We start from the raw sequence: 22,045 nt of genomic DNA, 5'->3' as shown, positions 1-22,045 counted from the left end.
GTTCGTATTATAACTTTCAGCTTGATTCAAGAAGATTCACAACAATGTACTCAAGAATAAATTCAGTGATTGATTTATGCCTTAATAAAAATCAATATTAAGATCTAACTTTCAGCGCGTGTATTTTCTTTCAAAACAGATTTTGTAAAATACTTGTTTAGCTTCAGCATGTATACTTTATTCATAAAATATGTTCACAAACAAGTTAATCCTCAAATTATTTATTTTCAAACTCAAAGTTGTAGAGTTTTATGAATGGTCAAATCAATGCTTTGCTCATACAACTAATATATATATATATATATATATGATCTCAAACAAAATATGTTTAGCAAGTTCACTATGTTTAACAAGATTCCTCTTTTTAACAGATTTTCAAATATTTAGCTCAACCTCAAATATTCAATAAGATTTAATATTAAGCACGAGATAATATTCAACAAGTTTTTATAAAAATAAAATCATGCAATGATGATGTTATGAAATGAATGAAGTGTTTATGTCAGGAAAACGAAACGAGTATTTCCAACTGTATATGTACGTGTGATTTTAAGACAACTATTTTCGGTTATATGAAAATGAATGTTTTTTGTAAGCACTAAAAGCATGCTGCCCACACACTGATATTAACTTGATCACCCTTATTGAGAAGTGTCTTACTTGATCACTCTTACTGAGAAGTGTCTTACTTGAATATACAAATCATATTTTCAGGAAACTACAGGTATCGTGCTTAGCAGGATCAGGGGGAGAAAGTTAGATTAGTTCCTTTTTGAGTGTCTATAAGAAATTTGGCGTATGTAAGTTATGTTGTGAGGTTTAGGGCTTGTATTATGGTCGTATGGACAGAACTAGTTGTCCAGTTTTGGTCGGATTGTAATATGGATGTATAGAAACCTTTATGTATGAACGAAATTAGAACTCTGGTAATGCATGAATGGAGATGTTTTATTACTTCAGTTGTATTATTGTCAAATGATTATGGTATCAGGTATGCAGTCGTCACTATAGTAGCACCCTGGGCCCACGTGGCGGGTTGGAGCTTTACAGGTGGTATCAGAGCCTAGGTTTGCTAGGTTCTACAAACTTTGTCAGTGATAATTACCAGAGTATTGGTTGAGATAAGTTAACGATAAGAATGGGTAAGTTAAGTGGGGCTTTAGTTTAGGAGTTCTGGGATGATGATCTTTCGACGGTCTTTTGTGCTTTTCCTGGAATGACGATTTCAGGAAAATCATGGAAAATCCATCGATGGTTTTGGTTCTAGATTGAAGGAATGGGGCTCGAAAATTTAGGTTGGGAAGGATAGGAATGAAAAGTATGTATGTAGTGTCAGCATTATGATTAGGGACCCATACCTTGGCAGTTCTGCAGTTGAAGTGCATAAATGATTTCCTTTAACTGCAAAATCATATGTTATGTTATTTAGTCATTCCATATTTGCTGTGACCATGATAAATGTGGAATTTCTAAGTTGGTTTCTATCCTATCTTCAGGATGGATCTCAGGGGAAAGGAAGTTATGACAGGAGGGGACAATCATGTAGATACCTCCAGCGATGATGATGTTGAGGCCTTGGCCGTGCTGCGTAGTAAAGCACGGCAGGCTAGGAAAGAATCTCGGAGGGATTCTTGGGAACGAAGTCAGCCAGTAGTTGATAGAGGCTGCACGTTCCAATAGTTTTCTCGAACGAATCTGTCAGCATTCTCAAGAGGACTAAACTCGATTGCGGCGGAAGACTGGATTCATGAGATGGAGGAACTATTGGATGTGCTGAAATTCACAGAGGAGTAGAAGGTCCAATTTGCCACCTTCAAACTGGTGGGGGAGGCAAAGAGGTGGTGGAGATCAGCTAGGTTGGTGGAGGAGCAGCGTCCAGGGTATGTATCTGTTACCTAAAGCTATTTCAGGGAGATCTTCTTCAGCAAACACATAAAGGTAAAGGAGTTCTTATGCCTAACCTAGGGATCCATGACCGTTCAGCAGTATGCGGCTTGATTTGTGGAGCTATCCCAATTCACTCCACATATGGTCCCGAATGAGCAGAAGAAGGCTCAGATGTTTGAGAGAGGGCTAAGACAGGCGATACGCGTGTAGGTGGCGGCGTTATTGGTCCAAAGCTTTACTGAGCTGGTGGACAGGGCTATGGCGGTAGAGGCTAGTATTTAGCAAGGGGAGAAAGAGGTGAACCAGAAGAAGAGGCCCTTATCTCATGGGTCTCAGTTTAACTCCAGTTAGAGTACGTGGAAGCAACCCAGTTATTTTACGGGTCAGTGGCAAGAGTTAGGATCTCGAGCCTCTCAGGGGAGCTCTCCGAGTGCCACTTGTCTCAAATGCCATAAGAATCATCTGGGCGAGTGTAGGGCTAGAACAAATGTCTACAACCGATGTGGAGTAGCAGGGCATTAGGTTCAGGATTGTCCCGCAACACTGAAGTACCCACCTCAGTTACAATAGTATGGGAGAGGGAACCAAGTAACTCAAGGGGGTCACCAAGGGAATACAGCCTAGGAACGGGTGTATTCTATGACGCCGAGCACGCAGGAGATGTTGTTACAGGTATTATTTATGTGCTTTCCCATAAAATTATTATGCTTGTTGATTCAGGTGCAACCCACTCATTTGTATCTAGGAGGTTTGTTAAGTATGTGGAATAGAGACTCAGCTGTTAGGAGTTGAGTTAAGTGTGGCCACGCCGACAGGGTCAATTATTGTATGCAGTATAGTGGTTAGGGACTATCCAATGGAGATTTAGGGGAGAAATCTACCTGCTAGTCTAATCGTATTCGATATGCATGGATTTGACGTTATTCTAGGGATGGATTGGCTAGCATCAAGCGATGCAAGCATAGATTGCTACAGGAAGGAGGTAGTATTCGGACCTCTAGGGGAGCAGGAGTTTAGATTTATAGGGTCGTGTGTGCGCTTTACACCACAAATCCTTAGGGAAATTTAGGCAAGGAGATTTCTCCAAGAAGGTTGCCAGGGGTACCTTGCATATATGAAAGAAGCACCAAAGGAAGTACAGAAGCTGGAGGATGTCCTAGTGATAAGGGAGTTCTCGGATGTGTTTCCGAAGGACTTACTGGGATTACCTCCTGATCGTGAAGTAGAATTCACCATTGAGTTGACTCCAAGGACGATGCCAATTTCCAAGGCTCCGAACCAAATGGCTCCGACTGAACTTAAAAAGCTAAAGGAGCAACTATAGGAACTTTCTGGATAATGGTTATATCAAACTGAGCATATCACCCTAGGGAGCGCCGGTATTGTTCGTGAAGAAGAAGGATGGGTCGATGAAGATGTGCATTGACTATAGGGAGATTAACAAGGTAACCATAAAGAATAAATACCCATAACCACATACTGATGACCTGTTTGACCAGCTAAAGGGTACTCAGGTTTTCTCTAAGAACAATCTGCGATTCTGGTACCATCAGTTGAAAGTGAAGTCCGAGGACATGTTGAAGACAGTCTTTCAAACCCGGTATGGCCATTATAAATTTTTGGTTATGTCGTTTGGTTTGACGAATGCACCTGCAGCATTCATGGACCTGATGAATAGGGTGTTCCACGCATACTTAGACCGGTTTGTGATGGTGTTCATTGATGACATCCTGATTTATTCGAGGAGTTCTATAGAGCATGAGGCTCATTTGAGGCTAGTACTTCAGGTACTCAGAAAGAAGAAGTTATTTGCTAAATTTAAGAAACGCGAATTCTGGCTAGAACAGGTTGCATTTCTAGGACATGTGGTGTCCAAGGAAGGAATATTAGTAGACCCATACAAAGTAAAGGTAGTAGTAAACTAGGCGAAACCGAAGAACATACATAAAATTAGAAGTTTCTTGGGTCTGGCAAGGTACTATCGTCGATTTATCGAGGGTTTTTCTAGGCTGTCAGGTCCTTTGACATAGCTTACGAAAAAAAATAGCAGGTTTGACTAGACTGGTGAGTTTGAGCAGAGCTTTTAGAAGTTGAAGCAACGTTTAGTTATAGCCCCAATGTTGACCATTCCATCAGGGGATGGTGATTACATGATTTATAGTGACACATCCCAGAAAGGGCTCTGGTGTGTTTTAATGCAAGAGGGTAAAGTTATCGCTTATGCTTCTCGCCAACTCAAGGAGTACGAGAAGAACTACCCTATGCATGACTTAGAGTTAGCAGCAGTGGTTTTTGCATTAAAGATCTGGCGGCACTACCTATACGGTGAAAGGTGTGATATCTTTATGTAGTAGCTAATGCATTGAGTCGGAAGTTAGTGAGTATGTCGGTTTCAGCAGTTGTGGTATAGCATCAGATCACGATGGATGTGGAGAGGCTGGGAATGGATTTGGTGGACAAGGATCTATGGGCATTCATTTCCAATTTAATTATTCATGCAACTTTGCAGGAGAGAATCAAAGTTGCTCAGTAGGAAGATGCAGAACTGGTAGAGGTTATGGAAGGGGTTCAGGATGGTTTAAAGCCAGATTTCAATATATCAGATGATGGGGTATTGAGATTCCATATAAGGATTTGCATACCGAATGACGCCGAGATTAAGAGGGTCATTCTAGAGAAGGCACATCGTTCGCTCTACACTGTACATCGGGGGAGTACGAAGATGTACAGGGATCTCCGAGAATCTTTCTGGTGGTCTAACATGAAAAGAGAGATTGCACGTTTTGTAAAGTAGTACCTAACATGTCAACAGGTTAAGGCAGAACACCAGAGGTCAGCGGGACTCTTGCAACCACTCCTAATTCCTAAATGGAAGTGGGAGCACATCTCCATGGATTTTGTCATGGGGTTGCCATCAGCACTCCACAGACAAATGCGATTTGGGTTGTGGTTGACAGATTGAAGAAGATAGCCCATTTTGTCCCAGTGAAAGTCAGTTATTCCATGAATAGGATGGCAGAGCTATATGCACATGAGATTGTACAAATCCACGGCATCCTGGTTTTTATCGTTTCAGATCGAGACCCATGATTTACCTCTTGTTTTTGGAAGAGTTGGTAGGATGCTTTGGGATCATAGCTCACATTTAGTACTACATTCCACCCACAGACAGATGGTTATTCAGAGAGGACTATCCAAATATTAGAAGATATGTTACGGGCGTGCGTATTGGATTTCGGTAGCAGTTGGATTACATATCTGCCATTAGTTGAGTTCATCTACAACAACAGTTACCAGGTCAATATAAAGGTGACACCATAAGAGACTTTGTATGGTCGTTGGTGTCAGTCTCCATTATACTAGGATGAGGTGGGCAAGCTACAGATTTTGTGACCGAAATTGATTCAGCAGACCTCTACAAAGGTCGAGCTTATCAGGAAGGGGATCAGAGTAGCTCAGAGTCAGCAGAAGAGCTATGTAGATACATGCCGATGGGAGCTAGAGTTCGAGGTAGGTGATTCTATATTCTTGAGGATTGCTTCGATGAAAGGAGTGAGGATGTTTGGTAGGAAGGGCAAGCTGAGCCCTAGGTATGTCAGGCCATTCGAGATTCTAGAAAGAGTCGGTTTAGTGGCGTACAGGATAGCATTACCTTCTGCATTTTCTAGGATTCACAACGTGTTCCATGTGTCCATGCTTAGGAGGTATATACAAGATCCTTCGCATGTGATCAAGTACGAGTCGTTGGAACTCGGGGACAAGTTAGTACATGAGGAGATACCCGTTCAGATCCTAGATCATAGAGAGCAGGAGTTACATACGAAAAATATTCCTTTAGTAAAAGTACTGTGGCATAATCACGCAGTAGAGGAGGCCTCATGGGAGTTAGAGTCAAAGATACATTAGAAGTATCCTCATCTTTTTAGAGATGCTCAGAGCTTGTTAGATAAGTAGAGTAGTAGGTAAGTGGTTTTATGTATGTATGTTTTGTTCATGTTTAGAGTATGTATGGTCTCTAGGAGAGTTTTGTATGAATATTACAATCTCCTAAGACATGGTATATAACCACGATATTCCCCCACCATAAGTGAGGGTAGGTAATAAACTTGGGACGAGGCTACTATGTGGGTGGCCACCGACTCTTACTAAAGTCAACCCAGTAGATCAGTAGTAATTCAGTGGATGTAATGGGAGTCAGTCAGCAAATTCTGAGGACGAAATTTTTATGAGGGGAGAATGTAGTAACCTGAACAAATATATATATATATATATATATAAAATAAAATAATAAATAAATAAATAAATAAATAAATATAATAATAAATATCTCGGAGGAGATATTTTTAGATATTTTTTAGATATTTATATATAAATATCTTGGAGGAGATATTTTAGTTACTTAAGAGCTAAGTTATGTATTTTTTTTTTATATAACTCTCAACTCTCTCTCTCTCTCTCTCTCTAGAACCCATGCCCACTCTCTCTCTCACTTCGATCTTTCGCCGATCGTTGCCTATTTCAACAATTAGAAGTTACCCCGAGGATCAGGGAGTGAATATCTACAAGTCTAGCGAAGCGGATTCTCGAACTCGGAAAAAGGTTAGGGTTCAGTTTTCAAGTGTCTGGGGTTTTTTTTCAGGAAATAGGTAAGGGAATCTAGTTAAGTCAACTTTTTAATGATTTTGAACAATACGAAATGTTTATGGAGTAAGTGTATTTATGTTTTCAGTTAAGGTTTCAAAAATCGACCATTCAAAAGGTCATTTTTCAGACCTAGGATATATGGTATTCTACTTTAAGTACAAATGAACGGTGGGAAAGGTTGTTTTATGTTTTTAAACCATAAATACTATGTTTTCATGGTTGCCTATGGGTTATATTTAAAGTACAGGAGATTGTGTGGCAGGTGAATAGTATGTATATATTATGTTATGAACGAAATGATAAATGTTCGTGAAATACTGAAGTGTTTGCAAAATATACTGGAACTACTTGTGAAAATACAGGATGATGTTTATGACCGTGAGGGTCAGGTATATGTTTAATGACTATGAGCCGGGAATGATATGACTGCCGAGGGCAGGAAGTTATATGTTAGGTTTTATATGAAATGATTATGAAATATGGTTTTATTACTTAAATTACATGATATGTTTTAGGAACCCTAATGGACTATTATGTCTGGAGCACGGTACCGTTGTTAGGATTTATATATTTGACTATGTGCATCACACTCTACTGCGAGAGTGGTGTGGTGGTCTATGCCAATTAGCCTCAGTAGAGGGTGTACCATACCTAGAAGGCTGGACTTTCAAGACACGGTAGGGCAATCAGGGCACGAAGTACGTTGCGGATGCCTGCATAGTTGGAATTATGACACGGATGAATGTTGGCTTTGTCTGGGTTGATCACCCCAGGCTTAGTCCAGCCTTCGGGCAACACAACCCTGACCATGGGGGTTTATACATGGCGTTAGTTCCAGGAGGTGTCTTTTATGCATATCTGTACATTTATGTAAATGATGATGTTATGAAATGAATGAAGTGATTATGTCAGGAAAACGAAACGAGTATTTCCAACTGCATATTTATGTATGATGTTAAGACAGCTATTTTCGATTATATGAAGAATGAATGTTTTCTATAAGCACTAAAAGCATGCTGCCCATACACTGATATTAACTTGATCGCCCTTACTGAGAAGTGTCTCGCCCTAATATACAAATCATCTTTTCAGGAAATTACAGGTATCGTGCTTAGGAGGATCAGGGGGTGAAAGTTAGATTAGTTCCTTTTTGAGAGTGTTTGTAAGAACTTTGGCGTATGTAAGTTATGTTGTTAGGCTCAAGGCTTGTATTATGGTTGTATAGACTGAACTAGTTGTCCAGTTTTGGTCGGATTGTAATATGGATGTATGGAAACCTTTATATATAAACGAACTTAGAACTCTGGTAATGTATGTATGGAGAATGTTTCATTACTTATGCTGCATTATTGTTAAATGATTATGGTATTAGGTATGCAGACGTCACTATAGTAGCACCCCGGGCCCATGTGGTTGGTCGGGGCATTACACATATGATTTTCCTATCTTAGTGTCTAAGTCTTCATGTTGTGAAGCTTCCAATATGTCTTTTGAGCTTTATGCACTACTTCAATGAGCTTCATGTCTCATATGAATTGAACCTTCATGTTTATCATGTCTCATTGCCTTAAGTGTAATTTTCCATTTAGATTCTTCAAGCACGTCCACTTGAAATCATAAGATCACTTAAGTTCTAAAACTCAAACTTGCATAGACATGTTAAGTAACCTTGATTTGTTATCATCGAAATGAAATTAAGTCTTGTGAGGGCAACAGGTAGATATGGCTTCCTAGAAAAAAGGCATCATAGCTACAAACAAGGGAATAATCAGATGGAACGGAATGACAAACCCTTGTACTATGATATAAAGAGGTTCTTAACGGAATGACAATATCTATCTTATGCTTCTGACAAGGACAAAAGGACTATTCGATCTTTAGCCATAGGATACTACTTAAATGGCAACACTTTGTATAAAATAAGTCTAGATATGCTTCTCTTGAGGTGTGTCGATGCAGAAGAAGCAATGCAAATTGTGGAGGAAGTGCATGGAGGTTCGTGTTCAACTCATCTGCATGAGAACATGTTGGCAAGAAAGATGTGAGCACGCTATTATTGGTCCACTATGGAGACGAATTGCATCAATTTTGTAAGGAAATACTACAAGTGTCATGATTAAGTGTCAAAGTTGCTTAATTAAGGTGTTTAAATATGTTTTTTGGTCATTGCAAATTAGATTAAATGCCCAAGTTATGCACATTATTTAAAATGGAACTCAATTTATAACATTAGGATTTTTATTCTAATTTTACCAGTAAATTTATGAATACTTGCGTTTAATTATTGTAGGGCATTTTCGCGAATTAAAGTTGAAGCAAAAATGAAAAAGGTGAAAGCCCCAAGCAATTTAAAGCCATAAAATTAAAGCCCATGCAAGATATTAGAAGGGGCAACCCAAGCATGTGAAGCCCATGCAAAAATGCATTTGCCATGCATTTGAAGAAGCCCATACACTGAAATTAAAATAGCTTAGAGAGGAGGCCGTACATGTGGGCTGTAGGGAGAATAGAATTTAAATGAAATACAGCCGTGCGGATAGAAGGAAGAGGCCGTGGAGCAAGCCGTGAGCAGCACGTGAAGGCCCATACGAATGCATGGGCCATGCAGTTCCAAGGCAAGGAGAAGAGAGTAGGGCTGGTCATGCATAAAAGAATAAACATAGCTGCAAATTAAAGAGGCCCATGCGCTGCAATTTATGGAGGCCCATGCGCTGAAATTGAATAAAGGAATTGGAGGCCGTGAGGAATAAAGGAGCTGCTGCTGTAGGGTTTTCCGGTGGCTGTGCTTGAAATACGAAAGGGAATTTGGGGCTGTGCGTAAAGGATAGAGAGGCTAGAGGGCTAGAGAGCAGATAGGGTAGCAGAGACTAGATCCTGAACCCGCTCCGCTCCCGGCAGCGAGAAGAGATTTGCCGAGCTAAGGGTGATCACACAGAGCTTCTCGACGAGCAACTTCCTCGGTGAGGGCGGGTAAATCTATTATCCAAAAAACAGAGCAATCAGAGAGAGAAAACTGGCTACAACAAAATCTTTAAAATTATTTTAATCTTGTCTTTGAGTTCAAAGAGAACTCTAGCCAGAAAGGTACGTTTTTAAGATTTTTTTGTTCCTCTCCCTCCCTTTCCATTCCCCTGTTTCAGTACCCGCTGAGGCAGCTCGTGCTTGAGGCAGCCCTCTCTGCAATATGCTTTGCAGAGGAAGCAATTTTAGATGACTTATGGTTAATTTGGGGTGGCTTCTTAAAAAGATAATGCAAATTTTGGGTATATCCTAGCTGGAAATTGTGACAAAAATGTCATAACACAACATATGTTCTCTCACTTCTTCTTGCGCTTGGGGGTTTACTGGAATGTTGGCTACTTATTAGCAGATTTGGACAAGCAATATGCTTTGCAGAGAGGCAGCAATTTTAGCTGTAGCTACTAAAAACAGAGGTTTTGCTTTTCTGAAAAGAAATATAATTTGTAGTTTGTTTTTACTGTATATTTTTTAAAAAGAAAATCAGTCGACATTCAAAAAAACAAAGAAAAAAAAAGCATAATAATTAACTGTTCTTTTTAAACCTTTTTAATTTTTTTCACTGAGGGGGGTGGGGTGTTGTTTGGTTATCTAAAGTTAACATGGTGATTTTAAAGAAATCATTATTTTTTGTAGTTTGAACAGTGCATGAAATGCCGACGGATTTGAAGGGAGACAAATAGAGTAGAGAGAGAGGTATGGGTTGAGCAAGAAGCTTTTCCTGCTTTGCTTTTCACTTGTTTTTAACTCACACAAGAAGGTATATGTGAAGAACTCATCAAATCAACAGTGATCTTAAAATTAAAAGGTCTGAGATTAACCTTAAAATTAAAAGGACGGAAAATAAAGAAGACAATTTTGTTTCTCCTGTTTTCATTTCACTTGGAATCTGGACATTTGTTTCTTTCTCTTGGTCAAAAACCAATTCCCACACGATGGGTCTTCCTCCATTGCCTGCTCTGCTTATCTCATCATGTGTCATTTTCTGTGTTATTTTACACAAGAAGCAAAGACCGAAGAAACCCACCATGAGCTGCCTCAGCTGGTGCAGCGTTTTTTAGGATAGCGGCATCAAATGAGAAAACCAAATCTTGAGGGTGCAACGGCCGACAGAGGAGGAAGGCTCGGAGAGAAACAGGGTATCCCATGCAAATCTCGTAGGACTAACATGCAAAATTTAAATCTCGAACTCCTGCCTGTGTCGCGCGTTACCTAATCTGTGAGATTACGGGAGCATTGTCCAGACTATTATTTAATATTTTATATTATTTTAATAATAAAACAAGAAAAAACAAGAAAAAACTCCATTATTGGTGGTCGTGAGCTATAGGACAGCAAGCTGCTTTTGTCCCTCTCTCCTTGTGTCCTTCCTTCTCCTCCTTTTCCTCTTTCCTCTCTCCTTTTTATTTCTTTATTTTAATGTTCATTTTAATTCATTATTTTGAGTATTTTATTGTTGAATTCAATGCTCCTCAATTTTTATTGTCATGCATTTTATTATTTTGAATGGTTTAATATTAGATTAATTAGTTTTTTGTCTCTTATTTTATTGTCTTGAATTATCATTAGATTAATTTGCATTTTTATTTTTAATTGTCCAATTATTTTAGTGTCTTGAATGAGTCTTTGTTGGTTTAATTTGTTCTTTTAATTTTATTGTCTTTTATTTTATTGTTGCAATGGTTTATTGGTGGTTAGCTTGTTCCTTTATTTTTAATATCTAATTAGTTTATTATTTTTGAATGATTCATTGTTGGATTAATTTGTTACATTTGTTTTGTGTAATTTGCTGAGTTTTTATTATTTAAAATTTTTTTTTAAAAAAATGAGTATTGAAGATGGATGATTATGTCATAATTAACACTAACTTGTACCCTTCACGTACTTGCATATAACCTAAGAGTTACATACTTGAGTTATTTATGTGTAGTTTTTCTTTATATGGCTTTGTAATTCCATGAAAGTTGACTGGTAGTTCATTCGTGTTAATCTGGTTATATAAACTCTTATATTTACATGGTATTTCATGAGGCTGAATATACACATTCACGTAATTCGTTACTCTTAGGGTTCCTTGTGAGTACTAAGAGAACACTCATGGCAACTATGTCACCTCGTGAGGTATTCTTAAGCTATTTATTGTTCTTTTGAGTGTTAATATCAAATCAGAGTTCATGAAACTCGGTTCTTTTTTCTTCTGGACAATTCTTTGTACACTAGTCTTTGTTTTTGACTTACTAGCCTAGAGGTGACATCTAGTGGGGAAATAGAAACTTAGGTATTATTGTAGCAACCTGCTTAATAAACTGGGTATTTATTTATTTATTATATTATGATAATCTACATGCTTTGATACCATACTGCGGGTAAACCCAATCATTAACCTAAGTAGCAAGAAGTAGAATTCAAATAAACATAACCATATGTAAACATATATATATACAATACCATAGTACTAACATGTTTCCCAAAATATACACATATATCTGTTCCCCAAAATACCCTCAACTATGCTGGGATATACAAAAATCCTCCACAATACTCACTTCACTGGCAGGGCACTACTGAAGCCCCTCTATCTGCGAGCCTGGTTTGCTCGCCTACCTGGATCACATGAAAAAATGATTCAATACTGGGATGAGCCAGTGCTCAGTAAGACGAAATATACTATTACTAGTGTATGGCAAATGAGTTACAGTATTATGAAAATCTGTTTTCTTATAATAATGTATAACTGGATACGTAAGTACAGTACAAGTAATAAAATACACCACCCTTTCCATGTTGCTTAACATAACAGTATTGTAGGTTACTATTCAAAATACTTCTAGTGTACATAAGTATGTCCCCTGTTTCTGTAAATCTGTATATACGTAATAGTAACTGAAAACTTTTCCTATGGATAACTGTGTGTCATGATTTAACCCCTCATGACAAGGTTGTGCGGCCCGTAGGCGGGATCTACACTGGCTGGCCGATCAGGGTAAATCACTATACTCCATCGGTCTGATCTGTCCACCTCAACCCATATCTGATGGGGAGCCTGTCCAAGTCAAGGGTCTAAGTGATTGACCTACTACCACGTATTATCTAAATAGGTGGTTGTACTCATAACATAACATAATATCCGTAGCAACGATACCGTGCTCTGTAACTGCATAGTCCAACAGGGTCTGATACTATATAATATATCTCTATATACAACTATCTGATTTACCATGATTCTGAAATAATCGTAATAACCATGATACTGAATAAACTGTAATTGTAATTCATACATCATAATATTGAGAACTGTATAATCATAACACTGAAACTGCATAATCATAATACTGAAATTTGTATAATCATGGTACTGAGATTCGTATAATCATGGTACTGAAATTCATAAAATCATGGTACTGAAATTCGTAAACATATCTCCATACTATATTCATATTCTTAAGCCACACCATGCTTTAATACATAATTTTCATAATTTAATAAACTGTATAATATTTTAAAAATACCTAACATAGCATATTTCTCTTACCTGACTACTGGAAAGCCCCTATGGTTTACTGGCTTAACACCCGCAGGGCCTCCTACATAACACCCTGAAAACAACATTTTCCATAATAGAATATCAGTATTTCTTCGCTTACATCATTTCCTATAACTGTTAGAAGGCCAAAAATGGGCTAAAAGGCCTTACCCTGAATTTGGGATGAAATTCAACTTTGTTTCACCAACGATCCGCTCTGGCAGACTTGTAGAGAACTTCGCTAGGAGCGTCATGGTGGCTTCAGATCATCGATCCGACGACTGGCGGAGTCGAAATAGAAGAGAGAAGGGAAAGGGACCATAGGAGAGAGAGAGGGCACTGAAAATATGATAAAAATATGAGTTTTCCCTATTTATAGGGCCAGATTCGTCGACGAGACACGTCACCTCATCGATGAGTCCTTCAGTAAATTCGTCAACGAACCTTAACCTTCGTCAATGAAATTCAGAACAGCCCAAAACCTTTGCTCGGTATTTTCTCGTCGACGAAATGAGACCTCGTCGACGAGATCCTGAAGACATTCGTCGACGAGATCCTGAAGACATTCGTCGATGAGATCCTGAAGACACTCGTCGACGAAGTCTACGGCCTCCTTCTGTTTCTGTTTCCATTTCTCTCCCTCTTATTATTAAAATACCATTATTCTTTGGGTCACTACACTTATAGCCTACTCAAGATGTGAAAGCTGAGGCACCCCTCGAAATAGACTTAGTTCATGGACTACTGTTCAAGCTCAATTCACATGGGTGGTATGAAGACAACAAAAAAAGTGTAATGATTGTCCTAATTGACCATGAAAAGAAAGAAATTGAAAAATGAGCAGAAAAAAAACAAAGAAAAAAAAATAGAAATGCACCATAATGGGGTGAAAGATTAATACTTGTTCCACACAACTACAACAAAAAGTTAGGAACACGACACATGTTCTCCACATATGAAGACTCCTCAACCGCTTAATGCCTTAAAAATATTCACGTCTGGTTTGTGAATAAATTGATTTAGGGTGGTCTTGGTTGCATATGGCAAGTAGATGAGAAGATGTTAGGGTGAAGGACCCGACACCTCACAAATAGGCTGGATCCTTTTCAGACTAGTCCACTTTGTACATTCAGCGTTGTTCCTTGCAATATGTGGGATGTTTGATCATGATATTCCTTTTCACATATGACGAGTGAACTCATCCTTTTTAAGTTTTTTTAAGGGTATACCAGTTAGGCCGAGTCAAAACGACCTTTCTGTGGGTATCCACAGATATCCTGGGTGTAACGAGTCATACACATCACACATGCCTCGAGATTTCTCCAATTTATGTGAGTATACTATTCTTAATGGCTATATAATGATGAAACTTGCATGAACGACTTTCTTTAGAGTTGCGTGAATTGTTAATTTTCAATTGAATTTTAATTAAAGTCTTGAACTTTTAAATTTTTGTTGGGTTATTGTTATTAAATTCAATTTATTTTTTCTCTCTTCTTAGTTAATATCATTACTAGAGTTAATTTTGGTTGGGTTATTTTTCATTGTTAAAGTCCGAGTTGATCTCTTAAAAAATCTTTTTTAGGATTTAAATTTTGTTGGGTTCTATTTATCTTAAGTTTAGTTTATTTAAATTCTAAATTTTTATTGTATTTTAGTTCATTATTTAAGTCAAAGAGTCAAGTTTGTTTCTTTTGTTGGATCTGGTTTAATCGTCACTTAAGTTCTTGATTGTGTTAAAGTTTTTTTGTTTTTTTGTTTTTTTGTTTTTTTTGTGTTTGATTGAGGTTGTTAGAGTTGCATGCTCAAGTTACGTAGTAAAGTTATCGTCTTTAGGCTTTTTGTCCGAAGTTTCAAATGTGGGATTTATTTCTTACCTAAATGATTAAATGTAGGATTATGTTGGTATTTAATTTTGTTATCATGTATTTCATTGTGTCCGTTTCCCATTTCTTGTCGTTAATTTAGTGTGTGTTAGGTTCATAAGTTAAATTTCATGTTATTTTAATTTCGTCACAAAATCTCAAAAATCCCTAGGAACTGAATCTGAACTGTATTTAGTAAATTTTTCTTTTCTTAATTTCTTTTGGAATTACACAAAATTTGGAATTAAACTGCATTCCTTGAGGAGACGATCTGACCCTTATACTAATTATTATACGACTGGACTCCTATACTTGGGATAGCCTTTGTGCTGTTCATTTTTAGAGTGAGTCATGTATCAATCAACGTACTCCCTTAAAAAGTTTCTACAAGTTTTCAATCAACGTACTCCCTTTATTCAAGGTTTCCACAATTCTCAATCATAAGTTAATTTCCACAAATTAAATAAGCATCCACGCAGTTTATATATGCAAAAAATTAAAAAGAATAGGGAATAGAGTGACACCAAGATTTTTACGAGGTTCAACTATGCCCGCCTATGTCCTCGTCTTAGGTATACCACCCAAAGATTTCACTATACCACTCCTTTAACCAAATGGAGCAAACCGTTTACACACTCCTTCAAGTAGGATGGAGCACTCCTCTCCAAGCGATACCCCATGTTTGGTAATCCAACGATTCAACAATCCTAAATCGTAAAAAACAACAAAAACAAGAACAATTCTTGTGTACAAAGATCACTCTGAAAATAAAGCTGATTAGTACAAGTTATAGCACAACTAATATACTTCAATTTAAAATATCAATAAAGAATTGAATTGAAGCTCAAAAAATTTATCACCAGGATCTTCTTTCTTTGATTGAAAAACTTAGTATATGTGCGCAAAGATCAGTGAGAATAGATCAGCAAGAACTCAATAAAACTTCAGCAACTATGTGAGCAAGAAGGCTTTTGAAAAGTATGAGAATTATAGCTTTGATTGCTGATATTAAATCTTGGTGTCTGAAATCTCTTGGTTTTCCATCTACTTATAGAGTTAAAAAGCATCTATTTCATGTTCCCCAAGTTTCTTTGAGTGTTTTCCAAGTTTTTACAAAGTTTGGGATCCAAGAAATCTATTTTGGAAACTTTTCTTCACTGTTTAAAAATAGCTGTTACAAAATTCAGTCGACTAGACTTTGAATTTCAGAGAAATTCCAAAGCCAAAATGGGGTTAGTCGCCTGGACTCTCAGGGATCAGTCGACTGAGCCTATTATGTCTTTCCAAATTTTATTTAGCATAAATTGTTAGTTGTCTGGACTTAAATGGGTCAGTCACCTGAATAGTTAAAAATTCATGCTTTTATATTTTTGTTTCAAAAAACTTTTGTGAGCTTTTACTTGCCAAATTACTTTGAGTCTTTTGAAAACATTTTCTGAGGTTTTTCAAAATTTGGTCCCTAAGTCAATCATTAATCCTAATGAGCTTCAAAGCATCCATATTGACTTTTAATTGAAGTACTTACATAAGACTTTCTTAAGATTTAAAAACAATCCAAGTGTGAAGTCTTCATGTATGTCTTTTCGTTGAGAGTATCTTGACCTTGAGGTTCAATACTCTTTAAGCTTGCATCAAATTTGTCTATCTTTGATTGTTTAAGCTTTCTTTTGACCACTTGTTCTTGGAATGTAGTCTTTCAATTCAGCTTGTGATCATTTGATCTTGATTCCTTTCAATCCTTAAACCCTGGAAACATTTATGGTAGAATTCTCTTCAGATTGTCAAGCTATCCCAATCAGGCTTGGAGAAAAATCTAGTATTGCCAATCAATTAATTGAAGGTTTGAGAGTATGTGTGCAGCAATCACTCTTTCTTGCAATTAATTGCATTCTAAGAAATTCTTCTCCTGTGCCTTAGTAACGATACTATCTCACCCTTCCCCACCTCTTTGCTCTTTTTGTGGAGTTAACTACTTTGTTATCTATGAACAGCCCTAGATTTATCTTCCTTCAGTGAAGTTTGTACATGAGAGATTCACTGATCATAACAGTAATGACCCAAAAATTATGCCATTTTTTTTTATATTTATAAACGCATAAACTACTCTGATATCCCTGCTATGGTATCTCAGGCCTGAGAAGGGCACTGAGGTATTCCTATACATAATAGACACACCTATGCAGTGGAAGAACATAAGTCATACAACCATATATAAACATACAATACCATAATTTAGTGTTTCCAAACCATAGTTACATTTTTACATCTCTCACCAGAACCATCTATCCCAAAACACAACGCTCCATACACACTTACCCTATAAGCAGGGCAATCAAGAGGTCACTCTATTTGCGAGCCTGATCTGCTCGCCTAACTGGCTCACCTGAAAAATGTTAAAGTAATGGGGTAAGACAACGCTCAGTAAGTGGAAATATGCTTTTACTAGTGTGTGGCAACCAAGTTGCATAACTATTATAATAACATCTGAAATTGTATAAAATGATAAATCTGTACAAAGTATACCATACATTCATCGTAGTTTAAAATATAACTGTATCATCTGATTTTCTACTCTTCATACTTCTAATATCATACTATATTTATCAAATGTTGTAATTCTATATACATATACATAACTGTGCTTTTCCCTGGAAATTTGTATGTCATCATTTGACCCCTCATGACCGGGTTGTGCGGCCCGTAGGTGGGACTTAACTCTGGTTGGCCTACCAGGTAAGTCACTGTACTCTACCCTTCCTCAGCCTGGCCAAACTACATCCACTCCTAAGCAAGAAATTGGAAAATCTACCTCGTCAAACCAGCCCCCCTCAACCTAGAAACTGGGGAGCTGCATCCACTCCGGGCGCGGTTGACAGCACCCACACACTATTTGAGATATGTGGTTGCACTCTGTTCTGTAAATAGCAACAGTAGCGTGCTCTGTTATCTGTATTTGTCTATAATATTTCATCAGGGATCTGATACTATATATATATATACTATAACCTTTCTACTGTTTTCATCATGTTTCCAAAATAACCATAACACTGTAATTCTACTGTATATACTGTGATATCTGTATCACATATCTGTAGTAATTGTCTGTAATAACTGTATATCTGTTTGTATACTCTGTCTGTATAATCTATAAATCTGAGTGTTATGGAATTAGGAAACATAGTATTCTATAATTACTGTAATATACTGATCTGAATAAAAGTTGTAATATGTTGATCTGAGTAAAAATTGTAATACTTGTTTGATAAATATCTGTCCATATTTGTATATACTGTAAATTATGATATGTTGGGAAAAAATATATATAAATTCTATATCAAGTAAACATCCACTTAGGTCACACAAATATTAAAACACATAATCTGTAAAATTGGATAATAAACTGGTATAAATATAAATATACATAAAATTTCTGGTATCTTTGCTAAAATTTCCTAGCATAGCATATTTCCCTTACCTGATTTCTGAAAAAGCCTCTTCTTCTGTATCTGGTCCCACACCTGCAGGGTTCCCCACTCAACATCCTGAAAACCACTTCTCCAAGAACAAAACATCAGTATTTCTCCATGTACTACATTTGCTATAACTATAGGAAAGGAAAATACTAAATAAAATGTCTTACCCTGAAATTGGGATACAGTTCAAATCACTTCCACCAACGATCCACTCCGGTAGATTTGTAGAGAACTTTCCTAAGAGTGTCGTGGTGGCCTCAAATCGTCGATCCGGTGAGAAATGGAGCCGAGATCGAAGAGAGAAGGGGAGAGGAACGTTTTAAAGAGAGAGAAAACTTTCTTGAGCAAGTTTCTGCAGAAAAATCCAGATTTTAACTATTTATAACCCCAGATTCGTCGACAAATCCCTAAAGAAAGCTCGTCAACGAACATAAACCCCTCGTTGCCAAATTTCAGACTGCAAAAAATGCCCTTCTCGGTATCTTCTCATCGATGAGACATATCCTAGTCGACGAGACCCTCATGTTTTATCGTCGACGAGGCCCTGTTTAATTTTCAATTTTAATTCCTTTTCTCTCCTTCTCCTATTATTAAATTATGAAAATTATCCGGGTCTCTACATTCTCCCCTACTTATAAAATTTCATCCTCGAAATTTACTATCTATGTTGAACATCATCTATACAATCTACCATCCCATAGAGGAAAATGGTCTACTTATTTTATTACTTATCCTCACTTATGGCAGAGGAATACCGTTGTTACATTCCAGGTTCTGGGAGATTACAAATATATTCAAAAAGAAAAATTTTCCCAAAACTAAAATACTACCTACCCTATAACCTAAAGTACAACATAAATATCACTCTATACTAAGCAAATTTTATCTTTATCTAACTATACTAACCAATACTATAATTCATTAAATAAGTGTGGGAATTTCTACTTAATTTCTTCTTCAAGCTCTCACGAAACTTCTTCTATAGCATGGTTTTCCCACAAGACTTTTACTAGCTGAATTTCTTTGGTGCGCAATTCTTGTGTCTTCCTGTCCAAAATCTGTACTTGTGCTTCTTCATAAACTAATGAATCTTTAAGTTCTATTTCTGCATAACTGATAATGTGATACGGGTCTGAGACGTATTTCCTCAACATGGAAACATGGAATACGTCATGTATCTTGGACAAAGCTGGTGGCAGAGCTAGCCTATAGGCTACTGACTCCACTTTCTCCAGTATCTCAAAAGGGTCAATAAACCTAGGGCTCATCTTGCCCTTCTTCCCAAATCTGATAACCCCTCTCAGAGGAGCTACCTTCAAGAATACCCGATCTCCTACATCAAACTCTAATCCCCAAGAATGTGTGTCTGCGTAGCTTTTCTGCCAACTCTGCGCGGTACTGATTCTTTCTTTAATTAGTCGGACCTTATCATACGCCTGTTGTACTATCTCTAGTCCCAAAACTCGCCTCTCACCTACTTCATCCCAGAAAGATGAAAATGACACCTTCTACCATACAGTGCTTCATAAGGTGCCATGTCGATACTAACCTGATAACTGTTATTGTAAGCAAACTCAACTAACGGCATAAATTGGGTCCAGCTACCCCCAAAATCTAACACGCACGCCCGAAGCATATCTTCTAATATCTGAATTGTTCTCTCAGTCAGACCATCTGTCCGGGGATGGAAAGCAGTGCTGAATGCTAGCTGTGTACCCATAGCCTTTTGAAAATTTTCTAAAATCGTGAAGTAAACCAAGGATCTCGGTCTGAGACTATGGATACTGGTACACCGTGGACACCAACTATTTCTTGAACGTATATTTCTGCCAATCTGTCCATAGAGTAACTGACCTTAATCAGGATGAAATGAGCTGTCTTCATCAGAAGGTCAACAATCACCCAAATAGCATTCAGTCCCTGTCGTACTGGTGGTAACCCAGTAATAAAATCCATAGAGACGTGATCCCACTTCCACTCTGGAATAAAAGTGGTTGTAACTGCCCTGCTAGTCTCCAGTGTTCAACCTTAACGTACTAGCACGTCAAACACTACTGTACAAATTCAAAAATTTCCCTTTTCATTCCACTCCACCAAAAATACTCTCGCAAATCCTTATACATTTTAGTACTGTCAGAATGGACTGTGTATAGTGATCTGTGAGCCTATTGTAAAATCGTCCTTCTAATATCACTATCTGCATGCACACACAACCTGGTGCGAAATCTTAGAGCTCCATCATCAGAAATGTTAAACTCCTCTCCCTGACCACCCCGTACTCTGGCTATTACTTCTGCTAACTCTGCGTCATTACCCTGAGCGACTTTAATCTTCTCATATAACATAGGTTGTACAACCAGACTAGCAATAATTGCCTGAGAATTAGCCTCTACCAACTCTATGCCAAGTCTCTCCAAATCCATTAGAATCGGATACTGAATCTCTATAATTGTCAGTACTGGTCCTACTGATTTCTAGGTTAGAGCATCTGCTACCACATTCGCCTTCCCTGGGTGGTAACTAATAGTGCAGTCATAGTCTTTAATAAGTTTTAGCCACCTTATTTGCCTCATATTTAGCTCTTTCTGGGTAAAGAAATATTTTTAGCTTTTGTGATCCGTGAAGATTTCACACTTTCCACCATATAAGTAATGCATCCAGATCTTGAGAGCGTACACCACTACAGTTAACTCCAAATCATGCACAGGATAGTTTTTCTTATATTCCTTAAGCTGTCTAGAAGCATACATGATAACCCTACCATGTTGCATCAACACACATCCAAGACCCTTCAACGACACATCACTATATATCACAAACCCATCCTCCCCTGATGGAATAGCTAGTACCGGAGCTGAAACTAACCGCCGCTTTAATTCCTAAAAACTCTGCTCACAATCATCGGTCCAATCAAGCATCACATTTTTCTCCGTAAGTCGTGTTAATGGACCTAATAAACTGGAGAAATCATGTACAAAGCGTTGGTAATAACCTGCCAATCCTAGAAAGCCCCTAACCTCCTGGACATTTCCTGGCCTTTCCCAACTCATCACTACCTCTATCTTACTCGGATCAACTGATACACCTGCTTTAGAGATCACATGGTTGAGTAAAGAAACCTGCCTTAACCAGAACTCACATTTCTTAAATTTTGCGTACAATTTTCTTTCTCTCAATATTTGCAACACCAACCTCAAATGATGCTCATGCTCCTCAAAACTTCTCGAGTAGATCAGTATATCATCAATGAACACAACCACAAACTAGTCCAAATATTGATGGAACACTCCGTTCATTAAATCCATAAATACTGCTGGTGCATTAGTTAACCCAAATGGAATCACTAGGAACTTGTAATGCCCATATATCGTTCAAAATGTTGTTTTCAGAATGTCTTCCGCTCGAACTTTCACCTGATGATAACCCGATCGCAGGTCAATTTTAGAGTATACCCGGGTCCCCTAGAGCTGATCAAACAAATCATCAATCCTAGGGAGAGGATATTTATTCTTGACTGTCAATTTGTTTATTTCCCTATAATCAATACACAACCTCATGGTTCCGTCTTTCTTTTTCACGAACAAAACTAGTGCTCCCTAGGGCGACATACTGGACCTGATAAATCCTTTGTCCAG

This window comes from Malania oleifera, chromosome 13, assembly GCF_029873635.1.
Source record: "Malania oleifera isolate guangnan ecotype guangnan chromosome 13, ASM2987363v1, whole genome shotgun sequence".
NCBI classification, from domain to species: Eukaryota; Viridiplantae; Streptophyta; class Magnoliopsida; order Santalales; family Ximeniaceae; genus Malania; species Malania oleifera.
The sequence above is the reverse complement of the archived record's forward strand: the minus strand, read 5'-3'. Positions refer to the sequence as shown.